General features: G+C 39.6%; 1 long non-coding RNA gene across 2 annotated transcripts in view; it reads left to right on the top strand.

The window, feature by feature from the left end:
• Window positions 1–15114, top strand: part of LOC120540117 — an 89424-nt gene extending 74310 nt beyond the window's left edge. For both annotated transcript variants that reach the window (XR_005635755.1, XR_005635754.1), the window contains one exon: window positions 14388–15114. This is a non-coding gene — a long non-coding RNA (uncharacterized LOC120540117). The remainder of the gene's footprint in view (window positions 1–14387) is intronic.
• The last annotated feature ends 738 nt before the right edge of the window (window positions 15115–15852 follow it).

Raw genomic sequence — 15852 nt, 5'->3', positions numbered from 1 at the left:
TAAACGGCCGGCCATCCTTCACAGTATTCCCCTCCCAGCGACGAATTATCATTCGGAGCGGCCTGCCCCGAGAAGGAAGTCTTTCTCCAAGAGGACATTCCGGTTGAGCCTTGACTAATCTTTGCATCTTGATCCCTGGAGAATCTAGGGGGAATATTATTTCAATTCGATATCTTGTCCCCCTCTCTCCAAGGACAGTATCACCAAATGTGGTCCAACCTTCGGCACCCGTAGCACTTCCTCCGTCCTCCTGGTATTTTCCCCCTGTGGAACTGAAAACAAGGGGGAAACGTTAGGGCCGCCCCTTCTCTTGCTGGGAAAGAAACCCCTGCCGCCTCTCCTTTTCCTTTCTTGTCAGGAGACCCCTGTTTTACTTTAGAAGTCTCCTGTTTGATCTGGGGCTTGTCTACAGTCTGAGTCTCTCTATTAGATAAAGAGAGACTCTTCACTGTCTGCACCCCTCTAGTTTTACAGATGACCGGTAGCGGCGTCTTAAGGAGCGCCTCGCTCCGGGAGCCAGCACTATTCAGCTGCCCCGGCTCGATCGTTCCTTCCTCTGACCGGTCAGTCATCGTAGCAATCTCCTTTGTAGGGTACGCAGTGTATTGGCACCCGCTACTTATTAAACGCAGGCCCAGATCACCCCGCGTCCCTCTATTATATACGATACGGGTCTCGCTTACCTGTATTAATGCATCATTCATCTCAGGAGGCTCCCCACCAAATCGCCACACGTAAGCCCTCACCTTCTCTAATGGCGCTTTGGGCAGTAGCTTCCAACTTCCCGACGATCTTCTCGATACTCGTCAGGACCTGTAAGAAACTAAGTATGGGCTCGATCAGCTTTTCAAGCTCCCGTACGTTAATATTATTTACTTCGGTTAGCAGGAGACTTGCTTCCTTGTTCGTCTTACCTGCCGACCAGGAGCCAATGAGCACATCCGCTTCTGGCACGTGCTCTGACAGGTCCCGCGGAGGCTTCTGGGATTTGGAGTTCTGAGGGTCGGGTTGCCTTCTTCGGCGAACTGCGGTCTGTCTTTAATATTTTTGTGACATCCCAATCAGCCATTTCCCGACCCTCCTTACCTTCTCGTGGGGTGAGCGGTGCCTCGCTCGCCTCCCCCTTCCCCTTCGGAATGTCCGAGTCTGTTCCTTTGGGCTCGAAGGCGCAAACAGCGGGAAGTGGACCTCCTCCTTCCCAGAAAGCAGCGGGTTTGTTGCCGTGTCCCTCCTCGGCTACCGTCATGCGGAAGTCGATTCCTAGGCGCTCTGGCTTCGACAGGAGCAGGCCGTCGTCTTTGGGGCAGTCTCCTTTTTCCCTCGGAGCCTCCAGGTGGTCATCTCCGAGGTACATGCATAGGACAAAGTGAGTAATAATAAATGGATTGTTATTAACGTTCCCACGGCACGTACCTCAGAGCGATCGTTGAATCCTGGAGGTTTCTTCGGACTTGTAAGGCTGCTGCTTGACTCCTCCCGAGTGTCAGCTATTGCACCTAAGGCGATCCCGCTGGCGTTGTCACTCTGTTTGCCCTTCCTCTTCCCCATTTTGGACTCGGAATTTTCAGGTTTTGGCAATACTGTGGTGATTCCTGACTCCACAGAAATGTTTGATTCAGGTCCTCCGCTATAGATACTTGAGTATCCTGCCGACTACACCACTGTGGTAGATAGGGGGCGCTCTCACTCCCTTGAACCCCTGTCCACGACTCCAGACACCAGGTAAAATTCCCAATAATGACTTTTTTTAAACTTCCACAGTACACAAAGCACACTCTCCACCACAATACTCATATAAATCACAATAACTAACAATAAACCAATCCTCCAACTCCCAGACGCATTGCCACCCTTCCACCCAGCTCAGCTCTCCGTCTGGAAGCTCCCACAGTCCTTTTATATCTCCTGACCCGGAAGTGTTCCTAATCCCCAGTCCATGTGACTCTCAATCACTTCCGGGTCAGGTACAAGTTCTTTTCTTCACCCCGGAAGCACATCATTCCTCTTGTCCACATGTGCTTCCGGGGCATAGGGAAAATATTCATTACTCCTCCCTGCAGCATCCCCTAGTGGCCCACATGGCATCCAGCAGGGATGTGCATAAAAACTCCATTTCCATGATGCCCTGCTGGTCTTCTGGGGACCTCCATGCTGCAAGGAGGGCTCCACCTGGCGGCTTGGGAGTATTGGCCAGGATAAACGGCTGGCCAACCTCCACAACCTGCATGTCCTCTCTCAACCACATCCATAAAACATTTCTTAGGCCTTTCTCTTTTCCTTTTTCCTGGCAGCTCTATCGTTAACATCCTTTTCCCAATTTACCCAGCATCTCTCTTCTGCACATGTCCAAACCAACACAATCTCACCTCTCTGACTTTGTCTCCCAACCTTCCAACTTGAACAGACCCGCTTATGTACTCATGTCTAATCCTGTCCATCATCGTCACACCCAATGCAAATCTTAACATCTTTAACTCTGCCACCTCCAGTCTCCAACCCATTTAACATAGCTGGTCTCATTACTGCCCTGTAGACCTTCCCTTTCACTCTTGCTAATACCCGTCTGTCACAAATCACTCCTGACTCTCTTCTGCACCCATTCCACCAAGCCTGTACTCTTTTTTCACCTCTCTTCCACCTAAAATCAATATTTAACAACTTTTTATGTTTCATACACATCACATCCACTGTAAGAATTATTTGAACGCTCCAGAGTTGATTCCTGCCTTGTGTGCTTTGTTGTCAGGTAGACATCAGCCCCCACAAAATTGAACTGAATTAAGCAGAATAAAAATGAACAAGTGCGGAATATTTGTGCTGCAGATGCACAAATGCATTATAATAGAATGTCAGAAGGATAAAAATTATTCTTTGCCAAAAGCTGGGTATACATAATATAAGAGACCTAAAACTGTAAAATGAGTTTTCTGCTTGGCCAAATCATTAAACCTTTGGCACAATATACTGTTTAATTTGGTGGCCAAAAACTGGACAGTACTTGTGTTATACATAAAATCTATGTCACCAGGCACTGCTGTGTTCTAATAATTTTCACGACTGTCTCCATTGTTTAATTTAGCATAAAGCAGTTTTGCATACACTCATTTACAAAAGGTGGGGCCTTCTGCAAGCTGTTAGCAGCCCCTCATTAGATGAGTAGCTACCGTGACTTTTGTTAATGAAAATTTTATTACATCAATAAGCGTTATGCATATGCTGATATGTGACCTCTTGAATTGCAGTTGCAGTTGGTCTGCATACAGCTATGGTTGATTCTGTGTGGAATAAAATAGTTTAAATAGATTAATGAGAAACAATGATATTGGCAGAATATGATGTAATGTAGATGAGAAACCATTAAAATGTGCCTGGTGTACTTTCAGGTAATAAGCATAAATCTGGAACAGAGTAAAAGTATGAATAGTGAACTGAAGTTTAATTTAGATCAGGTTACAAATCACTAGATGGCTAGATGTACGAGGGCAGAATAGATATTGCTGTAGGAAGGTCCCAGTAAATGAGTGATTATTATGCAGAAAGGTTATGATCTAAACTGTGAGTTAGAGACTCAAGAAAGTGCTGCTAAGATGGATCTTATTAGCACAAATTGAGAGAATCAAGCAAATTAACAAATAGTACTCAAAGCTGTATCCAAACAGTAATGTCCAACTTCAGGGACACCGTAAAACAAAATAACATAGGACATACAGAATACTGTGCATTTGCAACAAAATACTAAAAAGATAATTAGCAGATTGAAAACATATTCATATGGAAAAATCGAATTTAAAAGTTATGAAAATCATATGTCTTGATTTTCAGAAGAAGGTTATAAGAAAAAGCTGAGACATTTGTTTCCATCTGGCTAGGAAGGACCAAGATAAAACTCTTAAGCTGTTGTGCAAAGTTCAGTTGTTTCTTCTAACTTACCTCATTTTGATCTCAAATTAATGACATGTTTTACTATCGTTATTCTATAGGTATTCTTTTCAAAATCTGTCCTTCACTGTCATTAATGGAGTTCCACACTGAAAGGAATCTAAGAAAAAAGTCTTTTGGACCCTTAAAGCTATTGCATAGTGATTAGCTTTGTATTTAGTCTTCAGAGTAAAGAACCTCAAAGCCTGATTTCTTTCAGTGTTTAAAAAAATATTTTCCAACTCTTAAACAGAACCATTCCAAAATTACAACTAAAATACCAAAGACAATCTCTGTTCCTGATATAGTTTTAGATTTCACATGTACTTTTTTCTTTCTTAGCAGGAATGTTTCTTTCTGATTAATTTTTCCTTTATTTTGTATTCATTTCCATTCCCTTTAAACTTTAACAATGTCTATTCTTTATCTATTAACTCTACATTTTGCCACATACAAAAAAAAACATATGTTTGTTCTCTTTTATGGAGCATAGTGTTAAGATTTGCCACAAAATAAATGCATAAAGGTCAAATAAAACTTTAGCTACAGCTAAATTTAATAAGAAAGAAATTATATTGAACAAATATTGAACAAATCAAAACAAGTTCAAAACGGGCAATTTCTTTAAATCTGAAAGATTTAAAAGTTAACTGCAAATAAATTAGTTAACAAAGCTTTGCTTAAACAAAAAAAAAAAAAAAAACTAAAAAAAAGAAAAAGATCCATGTTAAACTGTAGCATATGAAGATGTGTCTGTAATGCCCCAGTGCCCACAGCCATTGGTAAAAACTTCCACTGGGACATCAAAAGTCAAAAACCGACATGAGCCGAGGCAAGTGAGAAGACAGGCAAAACTTTTTGTCAAAAGTGTAACAGAAGTTTATCACAAGCAAATAACATGGTTCAAACTATTCTTCAATAAATAATGATTCTTTAAAAAATTCCACCCATAAAATACAGTTGTCTTGGGTGCTCTGTAAATAAAATAAATAAATATTTTTTAAAAAACAGACAGTCCATCCATATTTTCATTTTTCTCCTCTCAGGACCCAGGGACATATCTTTCTGTAGGCAGTGTGGTGCAGTGGTTAAAATTCGGACTTCAAACCCTGACGTTGTGGGTTCAAATTCCACTACTGACACTGTGTTACCCTGATCAAGTCATTTGACCTGCCTGTGCTCCAACTGGAAAACCAAAAAGAAGTGTAACCAATTGTATTGTAAATGTTGTAAACCACCTTGGATAATGGCATCAGCCAAATAAGTAAATGTAAATACTCTCTGGTACACCGGTTCCACCACCTTCATGTAGCCCGCCTTAATCAGCCACTGCAGTTTCCTCATCTTCTTGCCTATTCAATCATTCTACTATGCTTTGAATACCTCCTATCTCTCAGTTCTAACAAATCACTGTTCCCTATGCAACTCTGCTCAGTAACTCTTTGTTGATCGACACAATTACAACCTGATGTCTCCTGGAACGTTTCAGCCACTGGTCCTCCTTTGATACACAGCTCAGCAGATAAGATGTGGTCAGTGCTGACCTTTCTAACAAGAGTACCTTCAACCAAATATTCCTTGATTAATCTTTTCTTTCTTTGCAGTATCTTATGTTTCATTGTCTTTCTCGTCTCCCCTTCTGAAGCTAACCACCCTTTTATTTTGAGGCAACTCCAGTTAACACTAATTAATTATGCCAGTGAACTCATTGTCATGTTCAAGAAACCAATTTGAAATGATTCGAGCTTTGTGGCATGGTGCATTATCCTGCTGGAAGTAGCCATCAGAGGATGGGTACATGGTGGTCATGAAGGGATGGACATGGTCAGAAACAATGCTCAGGTAGTCCCTAGGCATTTAAACGATGCCCAATTGGCACTAAGGGGCCTAAAGTGTGCCAAGAAAACATCCCCCACACCATTACACCACCACCACCAGCCTGCACAGTGGTAACAAGGCATGATGGATCCATGTTCTCATTCTGTTTACGCCAAATTCTGACTCTACCATTTGAATGTCTCAACAGAAATCGAGACTCATCAGACCAGGCAACATTTTTCCAGTCTTCAACTGTCCAATTATGGTGAGTTTGTGCAAATTGTAGCCTCTTTTTCCTATTTGTAGTGGAGATGAGTGGTACCCGGTGGGGTCTTCTGCTGTTGTAGCCCATCTGCCTCAAGGTTGTGCGTGTTGTGGCTTCACAAATGCTTTGCTGCATACCTCGGTTGTAACGAGTGGTTATTTCAGTCAAAGTTGCTCTTCTATCAGCTTGAATCAGTCGGCCCATTCTCCTCTGACCTCTAGCATCAACAAGGCATTTTCGCCCACAGGACTGCCGCATACTGGATGTTTTTCCCTTTTCACACCATTCTTTGTAAACCCTAGAAATGGTTGTGCATGAAAATCCTAGTAACTGAGCAGATTGTGAAATACTCAGACCGGCCCGTCTGGCACCAACAACCATGCCACGCTCAAAATTGCTTAAATCACCTTTCTTTCCCATTCTGACATTCAGTTTGGAGTTCAGGAGATTGTCTTGACCAGGACCACACCCCTAAATGCATTGAAGCAACTGCCATGTGATTGGTTGATTAGATAATTGCATTAATGAGAAATTGAACAGGTGTTCCTAATAATCCTTTAGGTGAGTGTATAAGAACATGTGACCTACTGTACGCAAAGCATTTATTATACACATTGTAAGAAAGGCTCTATATAACACCCAACCCGACACAGATTTGACACAGGAGACAAGTGTAAAATTAAATAAACTTTTATTTTCTTCATCTGTTGGCTATATCTTCCCCATACCCACAGACACAACACAGTCCCAAGCGCACAATAAACACAAATGTCTCTTCTTCTTTCTCCATCACTCCTCACCAAGCTTCATCTTCCTCCCACCCGAGTCTGGCCCCAGAGTGGTGGTCGCTAGTTCACCCGAAAGTGCTCCAGTTGTTTGATCCCTGATTTCCGGTTGCACTTCCGGGTGTGACGAATTGGTTGCCCACACGGGCTCAGGAGTCCCAAATACAGCGCCCCCTGGTGGTACCTGTGGGACCCAACAGGGCTGCACCCAACTCCAATTCCAGGATGCCCTGCGGGAACCTGAGGCACTGTTCTACCCCATGGAGGCGGCCAACTAACGTTCAGGGGGAGGTATTGCAATGTCTATGGCTGCTCCCCCTGAATATACAGGTAGTGTGCAGAGGCGTCCCGGCTGGGTAAGGACGCCAAGCCCCTGTCACAACATTTTATAGGAAAGGCCTTGTAACAGTGCTTCTTGATGATGAGATTGGCACCAAATGACACAACTGAAAAAATATACACAAAATAAAGAAAAAAGTTCAAAGTTAACTACTAAAAAAAACAAGGACATTTGCACTTAGGGACATCTAGATCAGGAGTATTTGGCTCTGATCCCTGAGGTCCACAGCTAACATGCTTCCATTTAAAATTGTGTTATAAATTATCTTTATTAATACAATGTTTTGAAATAATGAGATAGAACGGAAATACCAAGAGGTACGTGATAAAGATTTGTCTTGAAAGAATAAAAGCACTAACAAGCCATATAATTATATACCAGGTTTCATTATCTGCTGGGCGTTATTACAAAACAGTAACCATGCAGCCAATGTGGACCTTCAGGGTTGGAGATGAGTCCCCCTGATTTAGAACCAGAGACTGTTGTCTTTTATAGATGAACAATATATTGACTAGTAGCTATGACCCCTTCAATGAAAAAGTGAGCATAAAAACTGTCCCTATGCAACAACTATCTACTTAAATATTAAAAGAAATAACAAGCCAGACACTGTCAAGAAACTATAGAGTAAATACAATTGCAATACTGTATCAAACAGAAGAAACTAATGGGGGCAATAAAAACATAAACGATAACAGTATTTGGAACAAAAATTAAGTGTTAATGGAAAATAGAAAACATGTAAGGAACACAGAACTTTCAAAAATGAAAAACTAATGGCACCTAGCGATGATGCATCTATTTGTCCAATTTCTAAGCCCATAGCAGCGTAGTGGGAAGGCTAGAGCCTATTTCCCATGAACTGGCAATTAGGCAGGAGCAATCCCTGGACAGGATGCCATCCCATTGCAGAATTAGAAATTTAATGTTTAAATCAGGGAAAGATTTTCCTCAAAGGAAGGATGAAGAGGTAGGACTTTAACCTTAATTTGTTTTTGTTGCAATTACTGGAATGTCACAAAGAAGAGATCAAGGTAGAGAGTATTACAGAAAAAAGTTCACTGAAAATAAAAACATTCACCTAGAGGATTTGTAGCAAAACCTTTCAACAAAATATATTTCAGCAAAAATATTGTGTCAAAAAATCTTATGAGTCAATACAGGATAAAGAATGCATACAGGTATTCCTCATTGTTGATGCAGTCACCTTTGAAACTTAATCACAGAAAGTTATTGATTCTGTATCTGAAAGAAAGACAGCCCAACTGAGCCAGGTAAAATGAAATGTAATAACTACATTTGTTTAAGTCAGGGCTCTAGCACTTGGATTTTTAATTTGTTGATACTTGGTGACAGTTGACCTTTGAAAGGGCAGTTACAGTAATTCAGATTAGAAATAATTAAAGACAGATAAAGGGCTTAGAAGAAATAGAAAAGAAGGAGAATTAGGATTGGACTCTGACTTTGTTATGGAAGTACTATGTAGAATGAAATGTTAAAATCAGTTGAGATGTGTAAATGAAAAATCAGCTGAACTGCATTTGTGCTTGTTTGGAATTCATGCAAGGCACATTTCCTGGTCTGGCATGATTAGAAATGTTTGTTGCATCCCTTTGATTGGCATCACCACCTCTGTTACCCATATAATAATATTTTTTAAGTAAGCAATAGTTTCTTCAAAAAATAAGAATGCCAATGAGTATGTTTTTCGGATACCTTTGGATTTATATGGCACTTGTATCAAAGTCCAGCCTATTCACCTTTACCTTAAAGAAATGAGTTGGATTGGAGTAATGCAAAACAGGTGCTGAGGTGAACAGGGTCTCCAATATCAGGAAGTGTAGTGAAGTTCATTTTTGAAATAGCTTGCAAATCCTGTAAATTTTGGTCTTTTTTAACAGATATAAAAGATTACCAAATTTAACTAAATACAGGACTTAACAGAGTACCACCAGTAACTTCATCAAATAAATGACTAAATCCTTGCTGGTTAATTTGTATCCCAAAAACAATAATGAAACCTTATGTATTTCAAAGTGTTCTAGTTAAGCATCCAAATTGTTTGTTTTCACTCACCTTAACCCCAAAGTAAGTTTCGGTATCAGAAGAGAAAATCAATACTTCATTTATATAAACTGTCACAAACTACCTAAACTTGTCATTCACAACAGATTTAAAAAGTATAGGCATGTCAGCTATAGGAAATCATTCCATATTTGTATTCTCTATGTTCTTAGCAAATTCCGTTTCAATTCATTTTGCTTCCTGATGTGAATGTAACCGTATGCAAGCCTTATATTGATTTTCTCGATAAAGGTTTATTTTCAAACTTTACGAAGTTAGGCCGTCAATTAAAAAGAGTAATTATTCTTAATAATTCTGTAAATTTAAAGAATTACAGGAGGATTTGATCATCAGAGTTTTGATAATTTAGTAACCCCTCTAATGCCTTTGTTTCTGGAGCAGACAAAGGTTACAGGAGCACCTTTGGAAACAAGTAATAAGTTAGACAATTAACTTCTATTTAATAAAAACAACATGAAAGAGTATATTCTTTTAATAAGTTGTCCAGCAAACAACTATCATAGAATAACAGTTTAATTTCCAGCATGCCATGTACAGTAAGATTTAAAACTTTGCTCAGATTATTATTATCTTCTTTCAATCAAAGAAAGTAAAATGGGAATATTTACTAGCAGAAAGTATATTAAATTTCTTCACAATACCATTCCTGAACCCTACCTTCAGGGATGCTGCTGCCAACCTGACATTGATATTACTGAATCAGCCATGCACCAACTTATATTCTTCAAATGTTAAAAGACAATGGCAAGGAAGAAACTAAAACCATACACACTTCAGCTGTGTAGATTGTCTCTATTTGCATGGTAGAAACTTGGCTTATTTAATTATTTTTGTATGACACCATATGGCAACTTATGCTTACTCCTTCCAACTGTGACATCATCTTGCTAAGAGCACCTCACAGGGGCAGAATATTAGATACTAGGCTCACCCGCCTTTTAAGGCGACTGACTTTTAAGCTGACCACTTCTTAAGGCAATTCAATATGTAGATCAATTTGATATTTTATACAAACTCATTAATTTGGTTATATTGCATTTGAGCGGTATTACTTTAATACTCATAGTTTCTGTTATTTTTGTGATGAAATTTTAACTTTTTTTCTATATTGAGGTCACCCTTTTGAGGTCACCCTTTTTAGACATAATTGTGTCTATTTTTCCAGCACATCGTGCACAAAAGAAAGGGAACGATGGGAGCACCAGAACTCTGCTCACATCATGTCACTTCATACCGCAAGCTGCAAGTAATAAGTCTGAGATAAGCGGAATACCGCTACGCTTTCCACTCACGGGACAGGAGGACAATCCCGACCGCTTTTATATAGTAAGAAAGAAGAAGAAGATATCGCACAGTCTGGAGTAGAAAATCATCTTTTACCTGGAAAAACGAAACTACAAATCCCATCGTGCATTGCAGAATGGACGGGCGTGTGTGAACCTCCGCACCTGCGTAGCACTCACGGGACGGAAGGACACCCGACCGCTTTTATATAGAAGGATTTCTTCAAGGAGCCCATAGGCTGCTCATGCCTATGCCATCCCTTGAGCCCAGCCCTGTTCTAGATAAACATTTTTGATGCACTCACTTAGGTATATTTTTATATCTTTATATGTTTAAAAGGAATGGTTACTTTAGTTGCCAGATCACAAAGACCATTGATGATGCTGAATTGGTTAACTCTTTAACTTCCATCCACTTTGTCATGACCAACTTCTCAAGAAGGCCCTTCTCATTTCTCTATGCATAACCTACTGCAATAACCTATCCTGAAGGAACAGCAAAACACTTTTACTTTTCTCTTTTTGCAATATCTCTAGTTCACTTATTAAAATGTACTGTAATAACATTATTTATAAGAAACATTTAAAAAATGAAAATATAATAGCTTGTTGATTCATGATTTTGGCCATCAAACAGTATAATGCAACAGATTGAGCAGAACACTTACAGTGGGATACCCCAACACACCCAGTATGCTATCAGCAACCATAAATCTCTTAAAAACCTCTTTTCTACTTCCAACCCTGCCACTATCACTTATGTAATTCTAGGTGTGCAGAGGAATGATCCTGTTTCTAACCATACTGTACAGGGGAATGTCTGGATAAATTGTTGACACAGTATGTTATACTATGGAATATAAAACATATAATTTCCTTTCCAAAACTAATAGAGAAAAATTATTAAGGATTCTATGCTGTAACCTGAACTCTACTGACTTCCTTTCTTACTGTTAATGTCCATCATTTAGTGTTATGTTGAGCTGATAAATTGTTTTATAAGGAAGCCTGGGATGAAGCAATATGAGTAAGAGTTTGGCTTGAATTCTCCATTATGCTTTTTGTTCAGCGATATCTATTGACATGTAATTAAATAACTCACTGCCTATAGTGGAATCATCTTAAAACTCCAAGCATGAATATAGATGAAAACTGTAAGTGAAGGTTAATGTAAAAACTACAATTGAAAAGTAACTCCAGAAGTAAAACACTTTTAATGCAATGGCCCTTAATAACATAACATTTTCAAATCCTCTTAATTCAATTCCAAGTCATGAGAGGTTGGACCCCATCCCAAAGGCATTGGGGAAAAGGCTGGAATTAAACCAGGAAAGGATACATATCTGTCATAGGGCCAGTTATATAAACAAAATGGTTCAATTTAAGAGCTGCAAAGTCATGCAATGCACATATTTAGGAAAGTGTAATTTATTTATATATAAATAAATAATTATAGCCTTACACATGTGCGTAGGGCAAGGCTGGCATAATGATTATCCATTATTCCACTCTGAGTCAAGAGGGGGCACTGTCCTTCAGTGCTTCTCCTTTTTAATCTGCAAACCAAAGATTCCAAAAGTCAAATACCCATAATGATACTTACGCTTTTGTTTGTAGCCAATCTGGAAACCTTAAGGGCCACAGCTTATCTCTACTTCTGTGATTAATACTGCTGTCTGAAAAGTTGTCAAAAAATCCTCACTTTTGTTACAATTGATCTTTTTTCTTCTTTTGAAAATTACACAGGCCTCAATCACTGGTACCTCAAATCTTTTTCTGTGTGTTGCCTTTTATTTTGAGATATATATATATATATATATTCTCCCACTTAAAAAGATGAGAGAGGCCTGTAATTTTCATCATAGGTATACGTCAACTATGAGAGAAAAAAAAAATTCTGAAAATCACATTGTCTGATTTTTGAAGAAATTATTTGCAAATTATGGTGGAAAAAAGTATTTGGTCAATAACAAAAGTTCATCTCAATACTTTGTTATATACCCTTTGTTGACAATGACAGAGGTCAACGTTTTCTGTAAGTCTTCACACGCTTTTCACACACTGTTACTGGTATTTTGGCCCATTCCTCCATGCAGATCTCCTCTAGAGCAGTGATGTTTTGGGGCTGTTGCCTGGCAACATGGGCTTTCAACTCCCTCCAAAGATTTTCTATGGGGTTGAGATCTGGAGACTGGCTAGGCCACTCCAGGACCTTGAAATGCTTCTTACGAAGCCACTCCTTCGTTACCTGGGTGGTGTGTTTGGGATCATTGTCATGCTGAAAGACCCAGCCACGTTTCATCTTCAATGCCCTGAGGTTTTCACTCAAAATCTGACGATACATGGCCCCATTCATTCTTTCCTTTACACGGATCAGTCGTCCTGGTCCCTTTGCAGAAAAACAGCCCCAAAGCATGGTTTTCCATCCCCATACATTTACACTAGGCATGGTGTTCTTTGGATGCAACTCAGCATTCTTTCTCCTCCAAACACGATGAGTAGGATTTTTACCAAAAAGTTCTATTTTGGTTTTATCTGACCATATGACATTCTCCCAGTCCTCTTCTGGATCATCCAAATGCTCTATAGCAAACTTCAGATGGGCCTGCACATGTTCTGGCTTAAGCAGTGGGACACGACTGGCACTGCAAGATTTGAGTCACTGGTGGCGTAGTGTGTTACTGATTGTAGCCTTTTTTACTTTGGTCCCAGCAATCTGTAGGCCATTCACTAGGTCCCCCCGTGTGGTTCTGGGATTTTTGCTCACCGTTCTTGTGATCATTTTGACCCCACCGGGTGAGATCTTGCATGGAGCTCCAGATCGAGGGAGATTCTCAGTGGTCTTGTATGTCTTCCATTTTCTAATAATTGCTCCCACAGTTGATTTCTTCACACCAAGCTGCTTACCTATTGCAGATTCAGTCTTCCCAGCCTGGTGCAGGTCTACAATTTTGTTTCTGGTGTCCTTTGACAGCTCTTTGGTCTTGGCCATAGTGGAGTTTGGAGTATGACTCTTTTATATTGATAACGAGTTCAAACAGGTGCCATTAATACAGGTAACGAGTGGACAGAGGAGCCTCTTACAGAAGAAGTTACAGGTCTGTGAGAGCCAGAAATCTTGCTTGTTTGTAAGTGACCAAATACTTATTTCCCACCATAATTTGCAAATAAATTCTTTAAAAATCAGACAATGTGATTTTCTGGATTTATTTTTCTCATTTTGTCTCTCATAGTTGAGGTATACCTATGATGAAAATTACAGGCCTCTCTCATCTTTTTAAGTGGGAGAACTTGCACAATTGGTGGCTGACTAAATACTTTTTTGCCCCACTGTATATATATATATATGTATATATATACAGTATACAATCAGAGGTACAACAAAGGTATGAGAGATATCTAAGAAAGTACAGGAAATTAGATTGAAGTGGTATGGACATGTTGTGAGTTAAGACAATGAATATGTTGGCAGAAGAGTGATTGGAATGAAAGTATAGGTGAAGAGAAAGTGAGCAAGGCCAAAGCTGAGGTGGATGGATAAAGTAAAAGAAGGTGGTGTAGAAGGTATAGAACCGAGCTGCATGGAGAAGGTTGAACAAGCCCATCAACAACACAAAGTAGTGGGAAAAGGTGAAAAAGAAGAACAAGAGCACATATATATATATATATATATATATATATATATATATATATATATATATATATATACAGTATGTCATCCTACTGTAGACCTAAAAATGTAATATTTATGTATATATGTAATAATATGTATGTATAAATGTATTGTTACGCATGCGCGATTAGGAGACAGTCAACAAAACCCGCGGCAAGTAGACAGTCAAGAGACAGAGGGTTAAAAAAGGATACTGACCTTTCTCTTTCTTTCTCCGCAGAAACATGGAAGAAAAATAAACAACGTATCGCGGAGCCAAAATGGCCCTAGAGTATTTTCCAGCCCTTGATGATGACGTCACTCAGAAGTCAAGAACAAGACGTCACTTCCCCCCTTTAATTTCCTGTAGCCATTTCTGTTTCTGTATAAATACCCCCCGTTTTATGTTATGTTATGTGTTTTTCGTTGAACCTGCTTGTTTCAGCATTTATTTTGACCTGTCTGTTGGACATTATATGGGGTGGTGTAGCGACCCCGGCTGAATGATGGTCAACTCTCAAACTGATGGTTTATGAATTTTATTATCGTTTCCGTGACCTTTTTTCATAAACACACCGTAAGAGCTATAAAAGGCAAAGTACAAGATAAAAAGCATGTAAATAACTTAAAATAAACATTCGTAACCTTTGTTTTACATATAACCCAGAAAAAAACAATACCTCATTCACTTTTCAGCGATGTGCTTGTTAGTTAACCCCATATATCGCCATTTTCTTTTCCTATTCCCGGCAAAACTGCACAATTAATTATGCAAACCAAAGACACCCAAAATAAAAGTATCAAATTAAAAGTCACTCCAACGCTGCTATTCAAGCCCTACTGAGGCATCATGTGTCCTTTACAGGTTCCCCAAAAACTTTATCTGACTGGCTGTCATATTTTTTTTTCCACAGTATTTACAGTAATCCCTCCTCGATCGCGGGGGTTGCGTTCCAGAACCCCCTGCGATACATGAAAATCCGCGAAGTAGAAACCATATGTTTGTATGGTTATTTTTATATATTTTAAGCCCTTATAAACTCTCCCACACTGTTAACATTATTAGAGCCCTCTAGACATGAAATAACACCCTTTAGTCAAAAGTTTAAACTGTGCTCCATGACAAGACAGAGATGACAGTTTTTTCTCACAATTAAAAGAATGCAAATATATCTTCTCTTCAAAGGAGCGCCGTCAGGAGTAGAGAATTTCAGAGAGAGAGGGCGCTCGCTAAGAAAAGCAAACAATCAAAAAATCAATACGTGCTTTTGTGCTTTTAAGTATGCCGAGCGCCATTTTTTAGAGGAGCATCCGTATCTTCTAAGCAAACAGAGCAGCCTCTGTGCAAACAGCCCCTCTGCTCACACCCCCTCCGTCAGGCAGAGAGAGTGAGAGAGATAGAGAAAAGCAAACAATCAAGCACCGCATGGGAAGCATATCTTATATCATTGAGGAGTTTTAGTTAATATGTAATACATGCTCTGATTGGGTAGCTTCTAAGCCATCCGCCAATAGCATCCCTTGTATGAAATCAACTGGGCAAACAAACTGAGGAAGCGTGTACCATAAATTAAAAGACCCATTGTCCGCAGAAATCTGCGAACCAGCGAAACATCCGTGATATATATTTAGATATGCTTACATTTAAAATCTGCGATAGAGTGAAGCCGCGAAAGTTGAAGCGCGATATATAGCAAGGGATTACT

This window comes from Polypterus senegalus, chromosome 1 (assembly GCF_016835505.1).
Source record: "Polypterus senegalus isolate Bchr_013 chromosome 1, ASM1683550v1, whole genome shotgun sequence".
NCBI classification, from domain to species: domain Eukaryota; kingdom Metazoa; phylum Chordata; class Cladistia; order Polypteriformes; family Polypteridae; genus Polypterus; species Polypterus senegalus.
Note: the sequence above shows the minus strand (reverse complement) of the source record. Positions and strands in the feature narration are given on the sequence as shown.